Below are 24404 nucleotides of genomic sequence, written 5' to 3'. Positions count from 1 at the left end.
GATTCTAGTGGAGAGGCACTCCATGTGAAAACAGTACACGAGTGGAAAATGTTTATCTCCGCGAGGCACGGTTGTGCTTCTTCCAGAAGCACGAAATTGCTATCGGGAGATGCACGGCCGTCCGGTAGAGGCACGATTTTTTCTTCACTGACTCTATGTATGTGGCACGTAACCCATTTATTGACCATACAATGTCACGTCTGTCATGTCACTTGTAGAGGCACGGCCGTGATTCTAGTGGAGAGGCACTCCATGTGAAAACAGTACACGAGTGGAGAGGCACTCCGATCGTTATACAAAAATCTTTCCCTCCGCGAGGCACGGCTGTGCTTTTTTTAGAAGCACGAAATTGCTATCGGGAGATGCACGGCCGTCCGGTAGAGGCACGATTGTTTCTTCAATGACTCTATAGTAGAACCACCGCTACCTTGCATCTTCGACCTCCACCGCACACCCAGACAACGGCGTAGGCAGCCTCACCCTCTTGGTGCTAGGGGCACGACACGTCTCCGTCTCCGTTGCTGATGATGAACGAGAACGATGTGCGCGGTGGATCTGAAAACACGAGCCAGCAATTCGAGGTTTTTTTTTTCCTCGGGGGGTTGGGTGGACGAGTGGAGCGGTCGACTGATCGAGTGGGGAAGAAGGTAGCGGTGGTTCCTACATTTAATAGGACCCGTCATAACAGGCGAAGCGTGGCAGCCGTCGCTGCCCTGTGGGCCAGCGGGAGACGAGTCGTTCGTTTGTTGACTTGCTTGCCTGATGAGTTGCCCCAGGGCGACCCCACTAGTCAGCTTCGGTGATGTGAAACGAAAACCACGAATGTTGACTGGTAAGACGCACGGCTGCGTACGCTATACATCCACGGATGCAAGCACTATGGATCCATGGGTATGTACGACTTAGATCCACGGGTGTGTACGCTATACATCCACGGATGCAAGTGCTATGGATCCATGGGTATGTACGCCTTAGGTCCACGGGTGCGTACGCTATAAATCCACGGGTGCAAGCGCTATGGATACATGGGTATGTATGCCTTACGTAGTTGGTGCACGTACTTTGCTCCACGGAGCGCGCATTAGATAGCTCGCTTTGAAAAACTTCTGTTCTTTGTAAGTTTTACATCACAAAAATAACCCGAAAACAACGGATGTACACTAGAAAGACGCACGGGTGCGTCTACGGTAGATGCACGGGTGTGTCTTCGTCTGCTCAAGGTGGGCGTCTACGTTAGGTGCAGGGATGCGTCTATGGTAGATGCACGGATTCGTCTACGGTAGGTGCACGGATGCGTCTACGATAGAACGGTTGACCCTACAAATGTCACCCGTGACATGTCGCTCGTAGAGGCACGACCGTGATTCATGGGAAGAGGCAATACATGTGAAACTGTACACGGGAAGAGGCAATACATGTGTCAGTATTGAACACTAGTTTGCTTATATCCGAGGCACGTCTATACGTGAAGAAAATGTTAGGTAATTTTCTTCGCATCCCATTTTATCACGTGACATTTCTGTTTCTTTTTAGCCTTCCCATAACTATTGCTTAAGAGTAGACTCATAGTTTTGTTCTGAAACTATCAAATTTTTGACACGGTGGATAGAGAGAATAGCAAGCTAGCAAATTTGTTCAAACCACATAACCAAAATATGAACATGATACAAGCAAACTAGTGTTCAATACTGACACACATTACACAAGCAAAGTTATTGAACGTTATGAAACCAAACTACTAAAGTGAACAAAAGAAGATACAGGCATCTTTTTAAAGCCACAGACATTGTTGTCCCATCACCTCTAGAAGTCGTAGACTTTCCATATGTCTCTTCATAGTTGATCCTCTAAAAACCCTTCTTGACGAGGTTGATTATCGTCCAAGCCTTGTATGTGGCGTATGCATCTATTGCTGCATACTGGATCAGGTAGTCTGGCAGTGGCGCTATCCCCCACAGTTTGTGGTCTTCCCTGCGGTTGATCTTTTGCTTCATGTGCTTATAGAAGGGGTGGACAAGAATGCCTGCAACGTCTGCCAGGGAGTCGTACGGCTTGTGGGTGTATGGATGCCTCCATTTCTTCTACATGTCGACGAACTTCCCGGGGTTGATCTCCAATCCTGACTTCTTCAGCATCTCTTGGTCCCTGGTGATGTCAAAACCAACAAAGGTGTACATCTTTTCCTTCAGGAATCCGTCGAGCAGGTCGGGCGTGCAAGTTTGTAGCAACGGTGGTGCATCACTAGTTTAATTAAACTTCAAGTAGCAAAACCGACGAACACATGACTTCCTACTTACAAATTTTATACAATTTTACCACCTACTGGTATGTATAGCAGAACTTCTCAAGTAGGAATCTTTTGGAATTCATTTGTTTTTGTTTGTAGGTTTTTTCCTGACTACGTTTGTCTAACATGTGTCAGAACATCTTTCGCAAACTAGTTTCATCGGACATCACGCACTAGTACTACTGATTAATTGAGCTAGTTTTATTAAACTTACTGCCAACTCTTTTTATGTGATATTGCCACCAAGACTTCTCAGTAGGAAATGTTGAACTTCTCCAGCATGAAATGTTGATCTTCATTTTTGTTTCTCATATATTTCTCCTGCTTACTCCCTTTTTTTGTAACATATCAACTGTTGGTATAGCAGAACTTCTCGTCTAGAATTTTTTGAACTTCTGCAATACATGAATTGCATGTAGTATTCAAGTACCAGTATTTAACGCAGCAAAATGCCCTTTTCGTTCTATTTGAACTCTATAGTTAAAACATCTAGTTCAGAAACTAGTTTAATAGAACTTTCAGGCAGGAAAATAGCAATGCACAAATTTGCACGAGAATAGGTTGAATTAGTAGATTTGCTCACATTTTTGTAGCCACGGTGATGTGGAAGACGAGCACCATTTCCTCCAAGCAAAGCTGCAGAACTGTTGTCCTCTGGTTCGGCTCGTCTTCTCTTGTGTACTCAACATCAACGCCGATGATCTTGTCGATCATGCCACCGAGCTTCAGCCTCATCTTCTTGATCATCTCATCGGCTTCTTCGGGATTGCTGGTGCAGATGACGCGCAGGGGCTCCTTGACGTGGGCTTCAACCTCCTTCGGTACTTTGGTGTAGTCGTGCTTCTTGGCGTGGGCGACGTCGTCTTCAAGCTGGGCGGCCTGCTCCGACGACATTTCACGGAGACGCTTCTGGGATGCCACGGCTTCCATTGATTGTCGTGGTTTTCCTTTGAAGATGGAGCGGGGGGAATGGTGAGACTAAGGCGGAGAGGAAGGCGTGGGAGTGTTCGTGAGAGTGGTGTTGCGAGGTTTTTAAGAGGAAGTTGGAGAGCGGGGGAATGGTGAGGCTAAGGCGGATAGGAAGGCGTGGAGAGGAACACGTGGGAGTGTTCGTGACAGTGGTGTTGCGAGATTTTTAAGAGGAAGTTGGAGAGCGGGGGAAATGGTGAGGCTAAGGCGGAGAGGAAGACGAAGGACTGAGCTTCAGTGACTTAGGGGTTGTTTGGTTCCCAACCTAAGGTTGCCACACCTAACCTTAGTCATGCCACAATACTTTAGGCATGCGTTTGGTTCATTACCACACTTGTGGCTTGCCACACTTTTATAAGTATATGGTCCACATGTCATAGACTCAATTTTTTGCCAAATCTTGCCACGCTTGTGGTGTTCATTTTGTTAGCCACACTTTTTGTGGCAGCCACACTTTGCCTAAGGTTAGTTGTGGCAAAGTTAGCCATGAACCAAACATGCCCTTACTGAACCTGACTTTGGGTGTATGACAGGTGGACCCAACAGGTGATTGGCCCATATGTCATACACACAAAGGCAGGTGCAGTTAGGAAGGTATTTTCTGTGCGGTTGATTCGTACTAGAGCGGAAGGCGGTTCGTCCGAGCAACGAAGTGGGCGTTGCATTTTCTGTACGTGGCAACCTCCCAACTGGCAGTGGTAGACTCCTCGGTTCCTCAACCGTGAGTGGGTTTTTCCATGGCCTCATTTAATTGCTGCTACACCTATCGCGTCAAATGGCAGTGCTATTCTGAATTTAGGTGCCGCCGCTGTAGGTTTTGTAGGTGGTAATCATGGTAGGTAGACCAAGTTGGACTACCACGATGTGAAGGTTCACGATGTGAATACAAAAACAGCCCTGCAATGAGATAAGTTCCTAAAATCATTGTTATTTGGAGAAAAAGAAGTGTAGTGCCTCCCAATAAGATAAACAGCCCTGCAATGTGAATGCAGTGCCTCTCATTGTTCCTCTCGCGCATTACAGAAAAATGAAAAAAGAAATATGTTTTCTGCTCTCTCTTCTTTCGTCGCGAGGCACGGTTGTGCTTCTTCCAGAAGCATGGAATTGCTATCGGGAGATGCACGGCCGTCCGGTAGAGGCACGATTTTTTCTTCACTGACTCTATGTATGTGGCACGTAACCCATCTATTGACCATACAATGTCACGTCTGACATGTCACTTATAGAGGCACGGCCGTGATTCTAGTGGAGAGGCACTCCATGTGAAAACAGTACACGAGTGGAGAGGCACTCCGATCGTTATACAAAAATGTTTCCCTCCGCGAGGCACGGCTGTGCTTCTTCCAGAAGCACGGAATTGCTATCGGGAGATGCACGGCCGTCAGATAGAGGCACGATTTTTTTCTTCACTGACTCTATGTATGTGGCACGTAACCCATCTATTGACCATACAATGTCACGTCTGACATGTCACTTGTAGAAGCACGACCGTGATTCTAGTGGAGAGGCACTCCATGTGAAAACAATACACGAGTGGAGAGGCACTCCGATCGTTATACAAAAATGTTTCCCTCCATGAGGCACGGCTGTGCTTCTTCCAGAAGCACGGAATTGCTATCGGGAGATGCACGACCGTCAGGTAGAGGCACGATTTTTTCTTCACTGACTCTATGTATGTGGCACGTAACCCATCTATTGACCATACAATGTCACGTCTGACATGTCACTTGTAGAGGCACGACCGTGATTCTAGTGGAGAGGCACTCCATGTGAAAACAATACACAAGTGGAGAGGCAATCCGATCGTTATACAAAAATGTTTCCCTCCGCGAGGCACGACTGTGCTTCTTCCACAAGCACGGAATTGCTATAGGGAGATGCACGACCGTCCGGTAGAGGCACGATTTTTTCTTCACTGACTCTATGTATGTGGCATGTAAGCCATCTATTGACCATACAATGTCACGTCTGACATGTCACTTGTAGAGGCACGACCATGATTCTAGTGGAGAGGCACTCCATGTGAAAACAGTACACGAGTGGAGAGGCACTCCGATCGTTATACAAAAATGTTTCCCTCCGCGAGGCACGGCTGTGCTTCTTCCAGAAGCACGGAATTGCTATCGGGAGATGCACGGCCGTCCGGTAGAGGCACGATTTGTTCTTCACTGACTCTATGTATGTACACGAGTTACACGAGTGGAGAGGCACTCCGATCGTTATACAAAAATGTTTCCCTCCGCGAGAGGCACGTTGATACGTGCAGAAAATGCACGCCCGTGACCCTTGTTCAAAATGTTTTCTATCGCTCCGCCTGCTCAAAAACAATACCGGAACATAAAAATGTCAGAGGTGCAACGCCATCAGGACAAAAGGAGTTATAATTTCACATGCACGGCCATCCTTTCAGACTTTAAATATCAGAGGCACCATCATAAGGCCACGAGAGGAACCGTTTTACAAGCGCACGGTTGTGCCTCAAAACAGAGTTACAGAGCTTAAACTCCACAAGAAAAAATAAGTCCTGCTACAACGGATGAAACTGTTTTTTGAAGAGAACAAATCTTCTCTCCCCAAATATCAGCATCGTCGTTCTCCTATTAAAAACAATACACTGAAGAAAACAAAAAATAGAATAATTCATCATGGGTACATTTCTTCAAGTATTAGGAAGCAATATTCTATGGTCCAAAATAGCGTACATTATATTATTTCTGTTCAGAACCTCCTTTTACCTTTCAATTCTTCACTCGTATTGTTCGCCGGTAGAAAACAGTCTCCATTCCGTTCTTTCTTTTCTCAATGTAGGATCCGCACATGTTGTTGCTTCAACCAAGTTTGGTTGCTGACATTTTGTGTGCCTCGCCTGTGTGACACTAGATTCTGGAGTGCTTACAGGACTTTGCTTTCTATGCTCTGTTGTTAGTGTGGTAGCTAGCGTTGTCAGTGGCGTTGTTCGCGTTGAGGATGGTGTTAACAATCTTGGCCCCGGGATAAGAGTGCATTCTCCTTCTCCGTTTGATATTCTCGATGCTGTCGTTGGTGTTGTCGGCCATTTCATTGATCTTGCCTTTTTCTCCTCCCGTGCTTTCATCTTCTCCTCTTGAATCCTAATTCTTTCAGTCACTTCTGGGTTAGTAGGACAACTAGATTCTGTATGCCCCTTTGAATTGCAACGGCTGCAAGTGGGTCTACCTCTTTTTATGTTCTTCTTAGAGCCAGCTTTGATTCGGTCCCCTTTTTTCCTTCCCTTCGAGCCAGCCAAAGGTGAATTTTTCAGACTTGCGTCACATGGATTTTTGCCCGTGTCTGTTTCATCAGCAAGTGCAATCATGACTTTTATTTTCATTTCTTGCATACACTCAAGTAGCACATTGTATGCCTTGTCCTTTCTGCAAGCATGTGAACATATATCGGACAACTCTGCATACACGAGACCGAATCTCATAGTTTCATCTTCTTATGCGGTCATGCTGTCACCTTGACTTGTAGCCAGTAGTCTCAAGCTATCTGACCAATTCCTGGTCCATCTGGGGATGATAAAGGATTTTGGAAGGTGTTCAACCATGCATGTCTAGTCCATAACCTTAAGTACGTGGCAGCACTGAATGCCATCCCTAGTCATCTTCTTGCAGTTGCACCTGTATATTTCCTTATGCTCATCCACATCTACCCTGAACTCAGACCTATCAAATTCCTCACCTGGGTACGGTTTCCTGTCTTTGTCTTGTGATGAGATCCTTTTTAAAAGGTATTGCCTACCTTTTGCCAGGTCGTGACACTTGTAGTATGTACGGTTGCGCAGCTCTAGATGAAATTTCCTGAAAATTTCATTAGTGTATATTTCACTTGCTTCTGTTTCTATTGGGAAACCTGTCTCTCGTGAAGGTACCTTCTCTTCTGTCCGGTGCCTTTTCTTGTCAAGCGTAGCAAGGCAATTTTGCTGGATGATGTTGTACGCACCAACAAACATCGTTATGGTATCCTTGTGGTTCACATGATTTTTCCACATTGAGTTTGTGCTCTCACTACGTGTGGTCGTCGATGAGAATGGATAAAAGTGGTCCTTGAAGTAGGCTGGTACCCAGAATGTACGAAGGTCCCACAACGCATTCAGATGCCTGTTTCCTTCTGCTTTATACTTTGAAATCGCTCTTTTCCACGAGCCTTCAAATTCATCTGCATTTAGTGAGTTTTTGATTATTAGATGTAACTCATCAGACATCCCTAGATGTTGCGCAAACACTGTCGCATTGTTCTCCTTCATGTTCTTCCTTATATGCCACAAGCAAAACATGTGCCTGGTATTCGGAAGTGCTTGCTCTATCGCCGCCTTCATCGCCTTGTCCTGGTCTGTTATTATGAACTTTGGTTCCTTTCCTCCCATTGCCTCAACAAATGTACTTAGGAGCCATTTGAATGACCCTATCGTCTCATCCTTTAAGAGGCATATTCCAAAAAGGACGGACGACCCATGGTTGTCAACCCCGCTTATTGGTGCAAACGGTAATCCGTATATGTTCGTAGAAAATGTCGTGTCAAAAGACACGAAATCTCCGTACACGCCACAATTCATCTTGCACAATGAGTCTGTCCAGAACAGGCTTCGAACCACATTGTTTCCATCGATTTCTTTGACATGATGAAACCCTGCCCTCTTCCTCTGCATTTCCGCAAACAGATTCATCGTGTCCTGGATATCTGTATTTCTCTGTCCAGCTCTGTCCTGGCATGCAATGTTGCTTATGTCAATAGTGTCAAACATAATTTCCCGCCTCGTTTTACCCATGGAAGTGAAGATCTGCATGATTTTTCTTGGCTCTAGCCTTGCCTTCTGCAGGACCTGTCGTGGTTTTGTCACGGCAGATGTCCTCGTGAAAGGACTTAGTACTGGAGCCATCGCACCTTGGTGGCGACTCAAAGGGGGTAAGCGGGAGAGACACGGCGATTTACCCAGGTTCGGCCCCTCGAGAAGAGGTAATAGCCTACGTCCTGCTTTGTGTGTATTGATGTGGATTAGATTACAAGGAAGGCGTAACTCGCCTAAACCTAGCACTCGATGATTTCTAACCTGCCAATCCCCCTCCAGACTCGCCTTTATATATAGGTCGAAGCCTTAGGGTTTACAAGAGTCCCTTCCTTTTTACAAATCGTGACCACCGCGGTCTCTAAGTCGCCGTCTTGCAAAACTCAGAGTCCTTCCATAAATCATAACCATCCTGCGACTTGAAACCGCCCAGGCTGAGGCCCAACTAGCCCTAAAGGATGAATCGCCTTAACAGTAACCCGGCCCATATTCGGCGGGTCACTTAACAGGAAATATCCCCAACATTAGGCCCCAAATTGACTTGAATCTTCATGCCAATGCTTCCATTTTAGTCGAAGGCGATTCACTCCTCTGTGTTCCTCCGTACACCAGAAATCTTAACTCGCCAGCTGGTACCGGACAAAAGTCTCTGAGCCGCCAACGCATTTCCCATCAGTACTTTCCTTAGCCCTCGATTTTCGGGAACTCCAACACAATCCCAGCGGATCTTTTAATGCGTCATTATCCCAAAATTTTCAGACGTCATCATGGCGAATCTTTCCTTCCCCAACGGTTCCCGCTCATAACGCCTCGATCCCCGCGCCCGTCCTGATAAATAGGCGGAAGGGACAGGGCTGACATCGGCCACCTACCAGTCTTGTCAATCCCTCCACCACCATCTCAGCGAGAAGAACACGCTCCGCATCCCGAAGGCTTCGCCGCCGGCCGCGAACTCCACCCCCGTCCGAAGAACTCCAGTGCTGCCCGCAAGCCGTCGCCGTTCGAGGAGCTCCGGCGCCACCCGCAAGCCGTCGCCGTTCGAGGAGCTCCGGCGCCACCCGCAAGCCGTCGCCATTCGAAGAGCTCCAGCGCCGTTCGAGGAGCTCCAGCACTGCCCGCACGTCGTCGCCGTCGCCAGGCTCCACCGCCGCCGAGGGTCCCCTCATTCTCCAACAGCCTCCATCATCGCCGATCCTCTTCGACCAAGATCTCCAGGTTAGGCCGCTGTTTCCCCTTCTTTAAGGGTAGATTTACTTTTTTGTTCTAGCTGCCGCCATTGCCATAGTCCCGAAGCTCTATGCTCGTTACCATCTTAGCTGTCGAACTGATTAGCCCGAGCGCCATTAGGGCACCCAGTGCTTCGAACAATGCTATCCATCTGTGCCTTTGCGAATTTTCGAAACAGACCAGTCTTTTTAAACATAAGGCACCATCCTGATCACACATCGTTCATGTTCTAGCCACGCCCGTAAGCTTTTATATCTGTGGAAAAGATCCATTCCTCTTTCACTGTTTGCAAAAAGCTGTTTGGAAACCTCGTCCCTCCCTTAGCGTTTCGGAAAGAATAAATTTTACCACCCACAGTAGCGTCGCTTCTGAGAATAGCCCTGCTCCGATAGGTCGCCACATCAGCCCAACCCGGCCTCCCAATCCGGCGGGTTAAGCAGAAGCTAGTCCTGACTCACATAGTAAATGTTCGAGACATGTAATACCATTTTCTTGCCTATTTGTAGCATGGGTGCCGTTTTCAAGAGTGATTGGCTCCCCACCAAAGTTGACGATGCTGTTTTGGCGAATTACGTGAAAGCGGGCTGCTTAGATCCTCAAGACATCATTGGATGGCGCACCGGGTTAGGAGAAGACCTACCCAACCCCAAGGAAGGGGAGATAGTAGTTTTTGTGGAACACTTAGAACGGGGTTTTAAACCGCCCGGATCTAAATTCCTTAGAGACGCCCTGAATTTTATGAACGTCCGACTCCAAGATTTGGGACCCAATTCCATAAGCAACCTAAGTCAATTCCAAGTCCTTTGCGAAGCTTATTTGCGGATCGAGCCTTCTGTCCCTCTGTTTTGGTACTTTTTCCACTTGAATCGCCAGACGGAATTCCACAATGGCCCCAGTTTGGAACTCGGCGGGGTCAACGTCCAGCGTCGCAGGGACAGTCCGTTCCCTGCCCTCACTATGCCTAGCCATCCCAAAGGCTGGGGTGAATCTTGGTTCTACTGCAAGGAAACATCCCCTGCCGGCGAAAACAAACTTCAGGGTTACAGGCCAAGCCGCCTTCCAGTCAACTTCAAGCTCCCCGACAAGCTCACCGAGGAAGAAGAGTCGGAATTCGTCCCAATTCTGTCCGAACTGAGATCCTTGACGAACAACGGTCTCACCGGGGTTGACTTGATTCGCTGCTGGGTCGAATGGCGGATCCTTCCTCTGAGCCGCCGAGACGGCCTGATGTGTGAATTTGACGGTACTCTGGATCATCCCCAATGCTACTTCCACACAGCATTAACGGAAAAAGACATCATCACCATCATCACGAAGCTGACCGGCGAACCTGCAGCGAAATGCGGCCAAATCGGCCTTAAGCCCTTCTGCAAGATTAATCCGGCACCCAAGGTAACCAAAACTAACTCACCCTCAACTTTTATTTCATCTGTTTTACTGTCATCATGATTTCATGTCATATCCCCTTCCAGAAAGGCGACAAGTTCTGGTCCAGGAGACCTAAGAAACAAGCCATGAAGAGTGCTAAGCCGCCTTCCAAGAAAAACAAAGGCAAAGGCAAATCGGCTGCGGCCGAGCCATCTGAAGTCGACGAATCTCAAGCTGGCGACGCACTCTCAGAGGTACCAATCCGTCCTCATTTTCACTCGCCACTTATCACCTTTTAACTTTTATTTATCTCTCGCTCCTCTTATAATAGAATGAAGATAACGAGAGCCAGGAAGACTATGTCGAGGTAATTTCCGTCTCCTCCGATTCATCTCCTTCTCCACCTAAGCCGGCCCGGCGAATATGTGGGAAAGTACCTCTCTCACATCCAAATGCCCATTTGGACCCAAATTTCTTACTGAAGAAAATGCAGCATGCCTCGAAACGGAAAACGCGAAGTCATTCTGGCGACCTGACACCTGGCTTGCCAACAAGGAACAAAAGAAAACCAAGCGAGGTACCTCCTTTTCTTATTTGAGCAACCATCGTTCGTGCTGCTTTGGATCACAGTCATAACCCGCCAGTATTATCGATGTACAAATTCAGCAGGATTCTCCCCCCACTTCTGGCGACTCAGTGATGTCGACCCTTCCACCAATGATCCGAGTCCCGGGGTAAGTTCCTTGTCCTGATCCTTGAGAATAATACTCTTTTTAATTTTTTAACACGCCTATCTCTTTCATTAGGGCGCAAGCCAAAAAGAGGAAAACCAGTGGATCAATCCCAGACGCCACTCCTGAGCCTCCAAGGAAATCTACTCCGACTCAAGAAGATCCGAGTCAAAACGAGCCGTCAACTCAAGCAAACCCTCCTGAGTCGCCCAAAGGATCAACAGATGTCCCTAGATCACCGGTCGTAATGGCGACAGCTGATGACCCAGATGCTGTGGTCATCACTGGTTTTGGTTTCTCCAAGCCGGCAGAGACAATCCTCTCCAAACATATAGCATCCCCTTCTCCATCAATTCCCGAGTCTGGGCCTTCCAAGGCGAAACTTTCTGACTATGCAGGTCTGGAGTTTAAAGAGCTGTGTTCCGGCTTCGCAAGTCGCCTGGAAGCGAGTTACGAGATGGAAAAGAATCTGCTAAAGATGTTAAATAACAAGCATGAGGTAAACTTTATACTCTGTATTATTCCCAGTAACCCCCAAGGGCCGGGTCATCAGTAAAATGATGAGCCGGGTCTTTTTTTAAAAAGCTTTGCGACCAGTAACCCCCAGGGGCCGGGTCATCAGTAAAGTGATGAGCCGGGTCTTGATTTCTATATAATTTCCCTTGAGAAATTATACATTAGCCCCCAAGTGTCAGGGGTATTGTCTTGCAATAATTCTGAGACTTGTCTTTGTTTTAAATTTTGAACAGGAAAGCCTTGCCCAGACCGAACTGGCCCTGGGCGACTTAAGGAAAAACTTGGCTGACCAACAAGATGCCCGAACTCAGTCGGAAGAAAAATATAAGTTGGCTCTGGTTGAACTGGAAAAGCTCAAAGCCGAGTTAGAAAGAACTCAGGCTGACCACAGCGCGATTTTGACGAGAGCCGAAAAAGCAGAAGCAAAGCTGGCAACTGTGCAGCAGGAGCTATCCGGCTTAAAGCGCCACATTTCCAACATGACACAAGCCATCTTTGGTAAGCTTTACCTAACTCTCCAATCTTATCATCTTCCTTGGGCAAACTCCTTAATGTTTAACTTACCGGTTATTTAATCACAGGCTCGAGAGTCGCCAATCTGCAAGACGACAGCGTGTTGATGCTGAAGGCAATCTATACACTGATGGAACAACTGTACACAGGCAGTGTGCTGACCGTCAAAGCTGTGATCGGTGCAAAGGAGCCCATAACTTCTATCAAGAAGGTGCTTGGATATCTATCCACACTGCCTCCCCAGATCGGCGAGTTAACCCGATCAGCCGCCCGGAAGGGTGTCCTGACGGCTCTGAGTCGCTGCCTGGCGTATGCTCCAGAAATTAATTTGGAAGAAGTAGCTGCCGGCTTCCCTCAGCTTAAAGATGACGGCTCGGAGTTCGTGGAAGAAGACTACCAGAAGGTTGTCAAGGATTCTCCACTGGCCGCGACTCAACTCGCCGCCAGCCTTGACTTGACAAAATATCAGGCGGCTTACGATGACAAAAATAAGAAAATCAGCCCGCCAACCTTCGTGGTGACCAACCTTATCCCTCGGCGACCCAAGAATCCCTTTGACTGGGAAACAGACCTGGCATCAATCTTGACCGATGAAGACGATTTTGCCTCTTTGTCCAGATGCAATTGGGTCTTGGGCGATTTACAAATCGAAGCTGGTCAGAGCTCACGCCAGGACTTAACGGAATAGATTTTCCTTGAATTTGGCCCAAGAGCCATGTAATAGTCAGTACTATCTTTTGATGACATCTTCTGCAAAAAACCCTTATACTGCCTTTGAGGCGGTTTAAAATATTTTGTTAATCCTTATCAGAATCGCCTGAAATGCTCAATCCGCCAAGGATAAAAACCTTGAGCACATTATCTGTGAAAATAAAAGAACCACAAACAGTTTCAACGAGTAAGCAGTGAGGATAAAAATTTCCAAGGTCAAATCATAACACGAGTAATTTTGTCGGCTCATACGGTCGCGACAGGAGGGGGCGAGTCAGGAAACTCGTGCACCCACCCTTAATGCAGGTTTCGTCGGCTCATACGGTCGCGACAGGAGGAGGCGAGTCAGAAAGCTCGTGCACCCACCCTTAATGCAGGTTTCGTCGGCTCATACGGTCGCGACAGGGGGAGGCGAGTCAGAAAGCTCGTGCACCCACCCTTAATGCAGGTTTCGTCGGCTCATACGGTCGCGACAGGGGGAGGCGAGTCAGAAAGCTCGTGCACCCACCCTTAATGCAGGTTTCGTCGGCTCATACGGTCGCGACAGGGGGAGGCGAGTCAGAAAGCTCGTGCATCCACCCTTAATGCAGGTTTCGTCGGCTCATACGGTCACGACAGGGGGAGGCGAGTCAGAAAGCTCGTGCACCCACCCTTAATGCAGGTTTCGTCGTCTCATACGGTCGCGACAGGGGGAGGCGAGTCAGAAAGCTCGTGCACCCACCCTTAATGCAGGTTTCATCGGCTCATACGGTCGCGACAGGGGGAGGCGAGTCAGAAAGCTCGTGCACCCACCCTTAATGCAGGTTTCATCGGCTCATACGGTCGCGACAGGGGGAGGCGAGTCAGAAAGCTCGTGCACCCACCCTTAATGCATGTTCTGTCGGCTCATAAGGTCGCAACAGGATGTCATAAAATTGCTCTTTCTTTTCCTTAAAGAAGAAGCCCCCGAGTCAGGGAAACATTATATTATTCCATAATGAAAACTGAAAAACTTACAAAGCATGGAGTTTTAAGAACTCAAGTGTAATAAGGCCGCAAATGGGCAATATTCCAAGGGCGAGTTGACTCAGCCCCCGTAGTCGGTCGATCAGGCCGAAGATCCATCAAGTAGTAAGAACCATTGCGGAGGTTCTTGCTGACAACGAAAGGTCCCTCCCAAGGGGGCGAAAGCTTGTGCATGCCTGCCCGATCTTGTATGAGTCGAAGCACCAAATCGCCTTCCTGGAAGGTCCGACTCTTCACCCGGCGACTATGATAACGTCGCAGATCTTGCTGATAGATCGCCGAATGAGCCGCTGCTAAGTCACGTGCCTCTTCCAAGGCATCCAAAGAGTCCTGACGCGCCAGCTCGTTGTCTTGCTCCACATATGCGGCGACTCTAAGAGAATCATGCCTTATGTCAATAGGGAGGACGGCCTCTGCACCATAGACCAAGAAGAAAGGGGTGAACCCCGTGGACCGATTCGGGGTGGTTCGGATGCTCCATAATACCGAAGGTAACTCCTCCACCCAACATCCTGGAGTTCTTTCCAGGGGAATTATGAGCCGAGGTTTGATCCCTCGCAAAACTTCCTGATTCGCCCGCTCGGCCTGTCCATTTGACTGCGGGTGAGCAACTGCAGAGATATCAAGCCGGATATGTTCACGGCGACAGAAGTCCAGCATCGCTCCTTGGGACAAGTTAGTACCATTGTCCGTGATGATACTGCGCGGATATCCAAAACGGAAAATCAGCTTCTTCAGAAATTTTACCGCAGTCTCCGCGTCACAAGTCCCAACAGGCTCCGCCTCAATCCATTTAGTGAATTTATCAACCGCCACCAATAAATGAGTTTTCTTGTTGGAGGACATCTTAAAGGGACCGACCATGTCCAGCCCCCAGACCGCGAAAGGCCAAGTAATGGGGATCATCCTCAATTCTTGAGCCGGCACGTGAGCCTGTCTCCCGTATCGTTGGCACCCCTCACACCGCCGTACTATATCTTCTGCATCTGCGTGAGCCGTCAACCAGAAGAAACCGTGTCGAAAGGCTTTTGATACCAAAGAACGTGACCCAGCGTGATGTCCGCAGTCTCCAGAATGGATGTCATTAAGGATTGTGCATCCTTCCTCGGAGGAAACGCACCGCTGAAAGACCCCTGAAGCACTTCGTTTATATAGCTCGCCATTAATGATGACCATGGACTTGCTACGCCGAACAATCTGGCGAGCCAAAACTTCGTCAGTGGGTAACTCGCCACGAGCAAGATAAGCTAGATAAGGAAGAGCCCAATCCGGAGCGATATGGAGAGCCGCCACAAGCTGAGACTCGGGATCTGGTATTGCCAATTCCTCCTTCGTGGGTACAGTTACGGACGGTTTATGCAGGACATCCAAGAAGACATTAGGGGGGACCGGTTTTCTCTGGGAGCCGAGTCGCGAGAGGGCATCAGCTGCTTCGTTGAGTCGCCGGTCAACATGATCAACCTCGTACCCATGAAAATAGCCCGCCACGTCAGATACGGCTCGCCTGTAAGCCGCCATCATAGGATCTCGAGAGTCCCAGGTGCCCGAAACCTGTTGCGCCACCAGATCTGAGTCCCCAAAACATCTAACTCGGGTTAGGTTCATCTCTTTTGCTAGTCGCAAACCGTGAAGCAGAGCTTCATACTCTGCCACATTATTTGTACAAGGGAACATGAGCCGGAGGACGTAGCAGAACTTATCTCCTTGGGGGGATATCAACACCACACCAGCCCCCGAGCCCTCCAACTGCCTGGATCCATCAAAATAAATAGTCCAATAGGTAAGGTCAGGCCGATCTTCCGGAGCCTGAAGCTCCGTCCAATCATTGACGAAATCAACTAGTGCCTGGGACTTGATGGCCGTGCGGGGGGTATACTGAATGTGATGTGACCCAAGTTCTATTGCCCATTTGGCGATTCGCCCTGTTGCCTCGCGGTTTTGGATGACGTCGCCGAGGGGCGCGGAACTGACCACGGTGATTGGGTGTTCTTGGAAATAATGTTTAAGCTTCCGACTCGCCATGAACACCCCATAGACTAGTTTCTGCCAATGTGGGTATCGCTGTTTGGAAAGAGTCAACACCTCACTGATAAAGTACATCGGGCGTTGTACCGGGTATTCCTTTCCTTCCTCCTTTCTTTCGACGACCACAGCCACGCTGACCGCTTTGGAATTCGCGGCGATATACAGGAGCATAGGCTCCTTTTCAGTCGGGGCCGCCAGGACCCGCGGGTTAACCAATTGATGTTTCAAGGCCTGAAGTGCCTCGTCGGCTTCCTCTGTCCACACGAATCGGTCAGACTTCCTCAACAATTGATAGAGCGGAATCGCCTTTTCTCCGAGGCGGCTGACAAAACGACTGAGAGCCGCAATGCGACCCGCCAATCGCTGAACTTGGTTAACATTCGTCGGCTTGCCGAGGGAGGTAACCGCTTCAATTTTGTCCGGGTTAGCCTCGATGCCGCGCTCCGATACCAAGAAACCCAGTAGTTTTCCCGCAGGTACGCCGAAAACGCACTTGGTAGGATTTAGCTTCATCTGATATACCCGTAAATTATCAAAGGTTTCCTTAAGGTCTTCCAGAAGTGTCTCCTCCCGGTGGGTCTTGATCACAATGTCGTCAACATAAGCATGGACGCTGCGGCCAATTTGGCTATGAAGACAATTCTGGATGCAGCGTTGGTAAGTCGCCCCTGCGCTCTTGAGCCCGAACGGCATGGACACATAGCAAAAGGCCCCGAAGGGGGTTATGAAAGCGGTCTTTTCTTGATCTTCCACAGCCATTTTGATCTGATGATAACCTGAATCAGCGTCCAAAAAGCACAATCGTTCGCATCCCGCCACCGAGTCTATGATTTGGTCGATGCAGGGAAGAGCGAAAGGATCCTTGGGGCAAGCTCTGTTGAGGTCCGTATAGTCAATACACATATGGAAAGTGCCATTCTTCTTGAGTACTAACACCAGGTTAGCTAGCCATTTGGGGTGAAAGACTTCCACGATGAACCCGACGGCTAAAAGACGGGCGACTTCCTCTCCAATCGCCTTCCGTCGCTCCTTGTTAAACCTACGGAGGTATTGTTGGACAGGTTTGTATTTTGGGTCAATATTAAGATGGTGCTCAGCGAATTCTCTCGGTACATCCGGCATGTCAGAGGGTTTCCATGCGAAGATGTCCCGATTCTCACGGATGAATTCGATGAGCGCGCTTTCCTATTTGGGGTCCAGACCCGTTCCAATGGTAAACTGCTTGGATGAATCGCCAGGGACGAAGTCGACTGTCTTCGTGTCATCCGTTGGTTTGAACTTGAGGGGCGACTCGGAATCTGTAGTCGGTTTCTTGAGTGGTGACATGTCTGCCGGGTCAACATTGGCCCGGTGGTTTTTGAGCTCTTCCGCCGCGCAGGCGACTTCCGCGTAGGCCGTGTCTCCTTCCTCACACTCCTTTGCAATTCTTCTATCTCCGTTGACCGTGATGGGCCCTTTAGGACCAGGCATTTTGAGCTTGAGGTAGACGTAGCACGGGCGGGCCATGAAGCGAGCGTAAGCCGGTCGCCCGAACAGCGCATGGTACGGGCTTTTTAATTTGACCACCTCGAAGACCAGAGACTCCGACCTGTAGTTCTGTGCAGTTCCAAACGCTACTGAGAGCCTGACCCGGCCAATCGGATAAGCGGATTTGCCCGGGACGATGCCGTGGAAAACCGTGGTTGAAGGCATCAAGTCTTTCTCTAATAGATTCATCCTCCGGAAGGTGTCGAAGTATAGGATATTAATGCTGCTGCCGCCATCCATTAGTACTTTCAATAGAGTGTAACCCGCCACTTGGGGAGCCACGACCAAGGCCAGGTCGCCCGGGTTATCTATTCTCGGCGGGTGATCCTCTCTGCTCCACGTTATGGTCTGTTCGGACCAGTGGAGATATCTGGGAACTGCCGGCTCAATTACGATGTACGCCCGGTGATTTACCTTTTTATCACGTCTGCAAGCATTAGTGGTGAAAACATGATATTGCCCATTACTTAGCTGTTTAGGATTGTTGCGGAAGCCCCCATGGTCATCCTGGTCCTGCGGAGCCCCCTGTGGGGGCGGCTGCTGGAAGACTCCTGGCGGGTTGTACCGCCGGTGGTGGTGCACCGGGTATTGGCCGCCGCCTGGCTGCGGCCCCCCCTGAGCCTCTTGTTCGGGAAAACCGCCGAAGGGGTTGTGCCTCTGGTTGGGCGCGGCGAGTTGGTCTTGGCGACGGTTCGGGTCTTCGCTCTGGCTCTTCTTGATTGCCTCGGCCCGAAATTCCCGCATCACGAAGCAGTTCTCCCAGGAGTGGCCCGCCGGGCCGTCGGCCGTGGCGTGGTGCGGGCAAGGGCCTTTGAGCAGCTCTTCGTAGTTACGCGGTCTTTTCCCACTGAAGCCTCGATTCTTCTTTTTGCCGTCATTGGCGTTGGTGTTGGCAACCAGATCCGAGGGCTCCTCATGCGGCCTACGCTTGCCGTTGGTCCCCTGGTTATGACGGTTGCGGCCTTGGAGGCGGGTATGCTTATTCGTTGAATCGCCCTTCTTGGGCGAGTTACCCTTACCATCCTCGCCGGGATCCTTGGTATCATCGGCTTCGGCGTACCTAGTGAGGGTATCCATCAGCTCGCCCATATCCTGAACTTTCCGTTTGAGTCGCCCCAGCTTCTGGACCAGCGGTTCGTAGTGGCAGTTGTGCTCGAGGATAAGCACAGCTTGCGCTGTCGTGATGCCATCCGATGAATGGATAATTTCCGCGACTCGCCGCGACCAATGATGCGCCGACTCATCCGGGCGTTGCAAGCAGTGTTGCAAGTCGACGATTGTCATCGGTCGTTTACAGGTTCCCCGGAAGTTTTTGATGGAACGCTCCTTTAACTCGGCCCAGGACTGGATAGAATTGGGGGGTAAATTTTTCAACCAAGTGCGTGCCGATCCCTCGAGCATCATGGTGAAATATCTGGCGCAAACCGCCTCGTTTACGTCGAGCATGTCCATGGCGATCTCATAGCCCTCGATCCAAGATGTTGGTTCGAGATCTGGTGTGTAATTAGGCACCTTTCTTGGTCCTTTGAAATCCTTGGGCATTCTTTCGTTTCGAAGGGCCAGGGACAAGCAGGGCACCCCGACTCGCCCTCCGGTCCCCGCGGGAGGAGTCTGAGCCTCTTGAGTGTTGGGTGGACCTCTGCCCGGCGGGTCCCGCTCGGGCGGGTTGTCCTGCGGGAGGTGTCGTGGGGCGCTGTTTACGGCTGGCTGATCCTCCGGCCAACCCCTGGTATAGCTCGCCTGGGGGGTGGAGTGCAATCGCTCGGGGCTGTGTGAGAATTGCGCATTTTGGACCACCGCCGTTTTCAACATCTCGATGGCGTTCCTTGCTTCGATCTCAGCTGGGGTGTTGTCGTGGATCGGGAGAGACTCCAGATGGCGAGTTGCGGCAAGCACGTTATCCACCGGGTTAGAGAAGTGGCCTCGGGGGGGGTACGGAAATGAGGAATTTGACCCTCAGTCGGCTGAATCGGCGGGTTAGGAGGGCGGCCCATCCCTCCTGCTGGAGCGGCTCCCATCCCGGGTGTTTGGGGAGTGTCGAACAGGCGAGTCGGATTGAGATCATGGGGCAGGCGTCCCTGGTGCCTCCGCTGATGGACGGCGTCGGATGCGCGCTGCATCCTTTCGGCCGTAATCTGGGCCTGTCGAGTTTCCATCCTGGCGAACTCCGTCGCGGCATCCTGATGGGCCTTTGCCACCACCTCCCTCAGCTTTGCTAACTCTGCGTTTATCTCTGCTTGGTTCTCTGGCGTGAGGGGGGTTGACATTAGTCTTGTGATTTCCGCCGCTAAGTCCACCAGGACTGCTGACGCACTTCTGGATGTCCCGCCGGTCCCATCGCCTCCGGCGGGGCTCTGTGCGGGTTGAGTCGCCCCGGCCATGTAGATGGCGATCTGGCGGCGGGTTCGATCGAGGATTTCCGGATCCATGGCCAATGACAAGCCACCGAGACCGTCTCCGTGGAGGGACTGGATGGAATCTGAATCGTCCATGGACGATTCCTCGACAGAGTTGATGGGGGTAACCTCCTGAGCCGCCGCGTGCTCTGGCTCCTCTGACCCCTGCGTGAACCCCACAAAGACCGGGTGGGTCAGATTCCGTGTTACGACTGGATGAACGTACCTGGCCGGCTCGACGATGTCGGAGGAGGTGTCCGGCTCAGGAACAGATGACCCGATCATGCCGATGAAGACGTTGATCTTGCCGAAGGGGACCCTGTAGCCTGATTCGAGAGAATTTGCTTCAGGTCCCCATCGCCGGTTGTCGATGTAGGTGATGCCGCGTCGGCTCCAAGTCATGAGCGCCGCCGCATAACTCCCAGACCCTGGTAGGGCTCCCTTTGAGAACTCAACTCCACCGTGCCCATGCCCCACGGTGGGCGCCAACTGTCGTGGTTTTGTCACGGCAGATGTCCTCATGAAAGGACTTAGTACTGGAGCCATCGCACCTTGGTGGTGACTCAAAGGGGTTAAGCAGGAGAGACACGGCGATTTACCCAGGTTCGGCCCCTCGAGAAGAGGTAATAGCCTACGTCCTGCTTTGTGTGTATTGATATGGATTCGATTACAAGGAAGGCGTAACTCGCCTAAACCTAGCACTCGATGATTTCTAACCTGCCTCTCCCCCTCCAGACTCGCCTTTATATATAGGTCGAAGCCTTAGGGTTTACAAGAGTCCCTTCCTTTTTACAAATCATGACCACCGCGGTCTCTAAGTCGCCGTCTTGCAAAACTCAGAGTCCTTCCATAAATCATAACCATCCTGTGACTTGAAACCGCCCAGGCTGAGGCCCAACTAGCCCTAAAGGATGAATCGCCTTAACAGTAACCCGGCCCATATTCAGCGGGTCACTTAACAGGCAATATCCCCAACAGGACCTGGATAAAAAATTTCTCCTCGGGCCTCATGTTCTTATAGCACCTCATAAATTTCAGCATCCAATCACACGTGTGTAGCACATGGTTGTGTTCTAGGCGAACATTCCTTAAGTACCATACTCCCCTCTTTGTATCTCTTTTTAGTGTTATTTCAACAGGATAGCCTGTCCTAATCAAGCAATTGCTCCTTCTGTGCTTCACAAGTCTCTCGGTCGTTTTATTCACACCTTCCTTTGTGCAACAGAACACTTGCTTGTCAACCTCCTGCTCGGGGCCTGTTCTTCTGGTGGTTGATCACTTCACCGAAAAACCAACCTTTCTGGCAAATGTGCAGAAGAAAAAAAAGGCATCATCCCTTGTTTTGAAATGCAACCCATCCTCTGGTTCACGTGCTTGCGTTACTTCCTCGATCGACGGGTATGCGCTTCCTTTGAACATGTCATCCATTTCTTTCTCTTCTTGCATTGCCTTCTCGACATCGATGTTGTCTAACGTGTCTCCATTGGGGTCGTCATCATTGTCACTTGAGATATCATCCCTTTCATGTCCAGGAATTAGCTCGTTTCTGACAAACCTGCTGCAGCTCGCTTGCTTGTCAGCTGCGGGGGCGCCACCACTGCTAGATGTCCAGTCCATCACTACTTCTCGAACGTTGTTGCCTCCTTCTATTCTGTCATCTTCAGGAATGTTGCTGTTATCTGATTCTCTGGTACCCGTAAACCCAACGACTTGCACTCCTTCCACCTCAACAGTTTTGCTGTCGCAATAACCGTCCCTGTATACTTCTTGCTCATCTGCAGGTTCTTTTCCCTTAAGGGTGTCTAAAGGAATCATGCGGTTATTTGACTCATCTGTCATGCTCCCTGTGAAGTCCTGCACATGAAGGTTGCAAAAAAATTAGATATCAGAGGCACCTGAGACATTTACATCTTATTTTATCGTTTTGAAAGTTTTAAAACATATGTATAATAATGTAGCAGGATTTAGCAATAAGTTTTTGGCAGGAACATACGTGGTGTAAACCAGAAGCACTAAATCCACGTGCATGTGCATGTAAAAGGCACGGCCGTGCTTTTCTTTGCATTATATGATCAAAAGAGGCACGGCCGTGCTTCTGCTTTCACTCTACAATCTAAAGCAGGATTTACATACAGGGAACATGGTCGTGTCGTCACCTTTCTTTCCTCATGTCTGCACTCCTCAGCACATCTTGGCAACATCCTCCGTGAATTGGATATTTCGTTGACAATCTTGAAAGCCATCGAAGATCCTCTGGAAGGACCTCTCATGCTGAACGCCAATGGGGATCCTTTGAAAGGACCTTGCCTCATCATCTTTAAATTGTCACCAGTATATCCAATCTGTTGAAGCCTTTGTTCCTGGCATGGACTGGCGTGACCCCTGTTATTTTCCTCGCAAGCCTATGACACACGAAAACACAGATAAATTTTATTGATTAAATTCGAATAACAAAAGTCTTTGACATAACTCTTGCTTGATCAACGGTGCTATCACCTCTCCTTTATTCTCATGCCGCAGACCAGTAAAGATTCTTCCTCCGATTGATGAGATACTGCTTCTTTGGGCCACATCCAATGTTCCGACACCACGACCGTCAGGAAAAACCAATCCATCAGATCGACTGCTCTCCGCGACCTTTAAGCATTAACAAATAGGTGCATATGAAGTGTTATTTGTGTCTCAAGATTTGTGAAACAATAATACCGAGTTTTTTAAAAAAATCATCGTTACCTCGACTGACAGATTGGTACAGTTTCTGTGTTGCAACTCTGGATTACAAACAATAGTCCGGGACACTGCAGAAAAATTTCCGCTGCTGCCTACAGTACTCCTTTTAGCATTTGCCTGCTGCACAACTTGTTCGTGGATTGCACGCTTACCTAGCACTTGCTTCTCAACCTTCACTACATTCAGCCCAGCTCGTCTGGCATGAGCATTTTGAACGTCATTTGCACTCTTTTTTTTGTTATCCACTTGCAGCAGTTTCTTTTGCTTCCATCTGTTGATCTTTAACTGTGCAGCACATAGATGGAACATGGACACATTTACAGAACTCAACCAAGGATTTTTTTTCTATATGTTATTAATGTCAACAGGTATAACTTTGAATTATTCAATGGTGAAACATTATGCCTTGAGAGTTTATAATGCACAGAAACAAAGACAACGTAGTATCAAAAATCTAAGGTTCAATAGATTTCACCGCAAAATGACTCTAGTGTGTTTCAATTGATGCCATTACCTTCTTTTTATATGCCCTTGCAATATCATTTAGAGAAAGATCAACGTTGATGCCCTGATCAGCTGGTTCGGCCCTGTACATCTGACAGGGCAAAAGAGTTATACCTCAAACACCACATTGATAATGAAATCGAACACTGTTACAAAAAAAATACGTCCTGAAATTGAAACGCACTAAAAAATATTGCGGTGAGCGTGCTACTTCTGTTGGAATTATGCCCTAGAAAATTACGGCCTGGAATTGAAACACACTAAAAAATTATGCCTCATGGGCAAGATGACTAAAACTCCGTTCTCCGGAACAATGGAGCGTGCCAGTGACTTGTTGGAAATCATACATACCGATGTGTGCGGTCCGATGAGCGTGGAGGCACGCGGCAGATATCGTTATTTTCTCACCTTCACAGACGATTTGAGTAGATATGGTTATGTCTACTTAATGAAGCACAAGTCTGAAACATTTGAAAAGTTCAAGAAATTTCAGAGTGAAGTTGAAAATCATCGTAACAAGAAGATCAAGTTCCTACGGTCTGATCGTGGGGGTGAATATCTGAGTTTCGAGTTTGGTGCGCACTTAAGACAATGTGGAATTGTTTCACAGTTGACACCGCCTGGAACACCACAGCGTAATGGTGTGTCCGAACGTCGTAATCGTACTTTATTAGAGATGGTGCGATCTATGATGTCTCTTACCGATTTGTCGTTATCGTTTTGGGGTTATGCATTAGACACAACTGCATTCACTTTAAATAGGGCACCATCAAAATCCGTTGAGACGACACCATACGAACTGTGGTATGGTAAAAGGCCAAAGTTGTCGTTTCTTAAAGTTTGGGGATGTGATGCTTATGTCAAGAAGCTTCAGCCTGAAAAGCTGGAACCCAAAGCGGAAAAGTGCATCTTCATAGGTTACCCAAAAGAGACATTGTTGGGTACACCTTCTATCTCAAATCCGAGGGCAAAGTGTTTGTTGGTAAAAACGGAGCTTTTCTCGAGAAGGAGTTTCTCTCGAGAGAATTGAGTGGGAGGAAGATAGAACTTGATGAGGTTGTCGAACCTCTCATCCCTCTGGATGGTGG

At 49.0% G+C, this 24404-nt stretch overlaps 1 pseudogene; it reads right to left on the bottom strand.

Annotated features, from left to right (window-relative positions):
• Window positions 1-6002: 6002 nt before the first annotated feature.
• Window positions 6003-23407, bottom strand: LOC123408236 (annotated as a pseudogene).
• Window positions 23408-24404: the final 997 nt, after the last annotated feature.

The sequence above is a fragment of the Hordeum vulgare genome, chromosome 7H (genome assembly GCF_904849725.1).
Source record: "Hordeum vulgare subsp. vulgare chromosome 7H, MorexV3_pseudomolecules_assembly, whole genome shotgun sequence".
NCBI lineage: Eukaryota > Viridiplantae > Streptophyta > Magnoliopsida > Poales > Poaceae > Hordeum > Hordeum vulgare.
The sequence above is the reverse complement of the archived record's forward strand: the minus strand, read 5'-3'. Positions and strand labels throughout refer to the sequence as shown.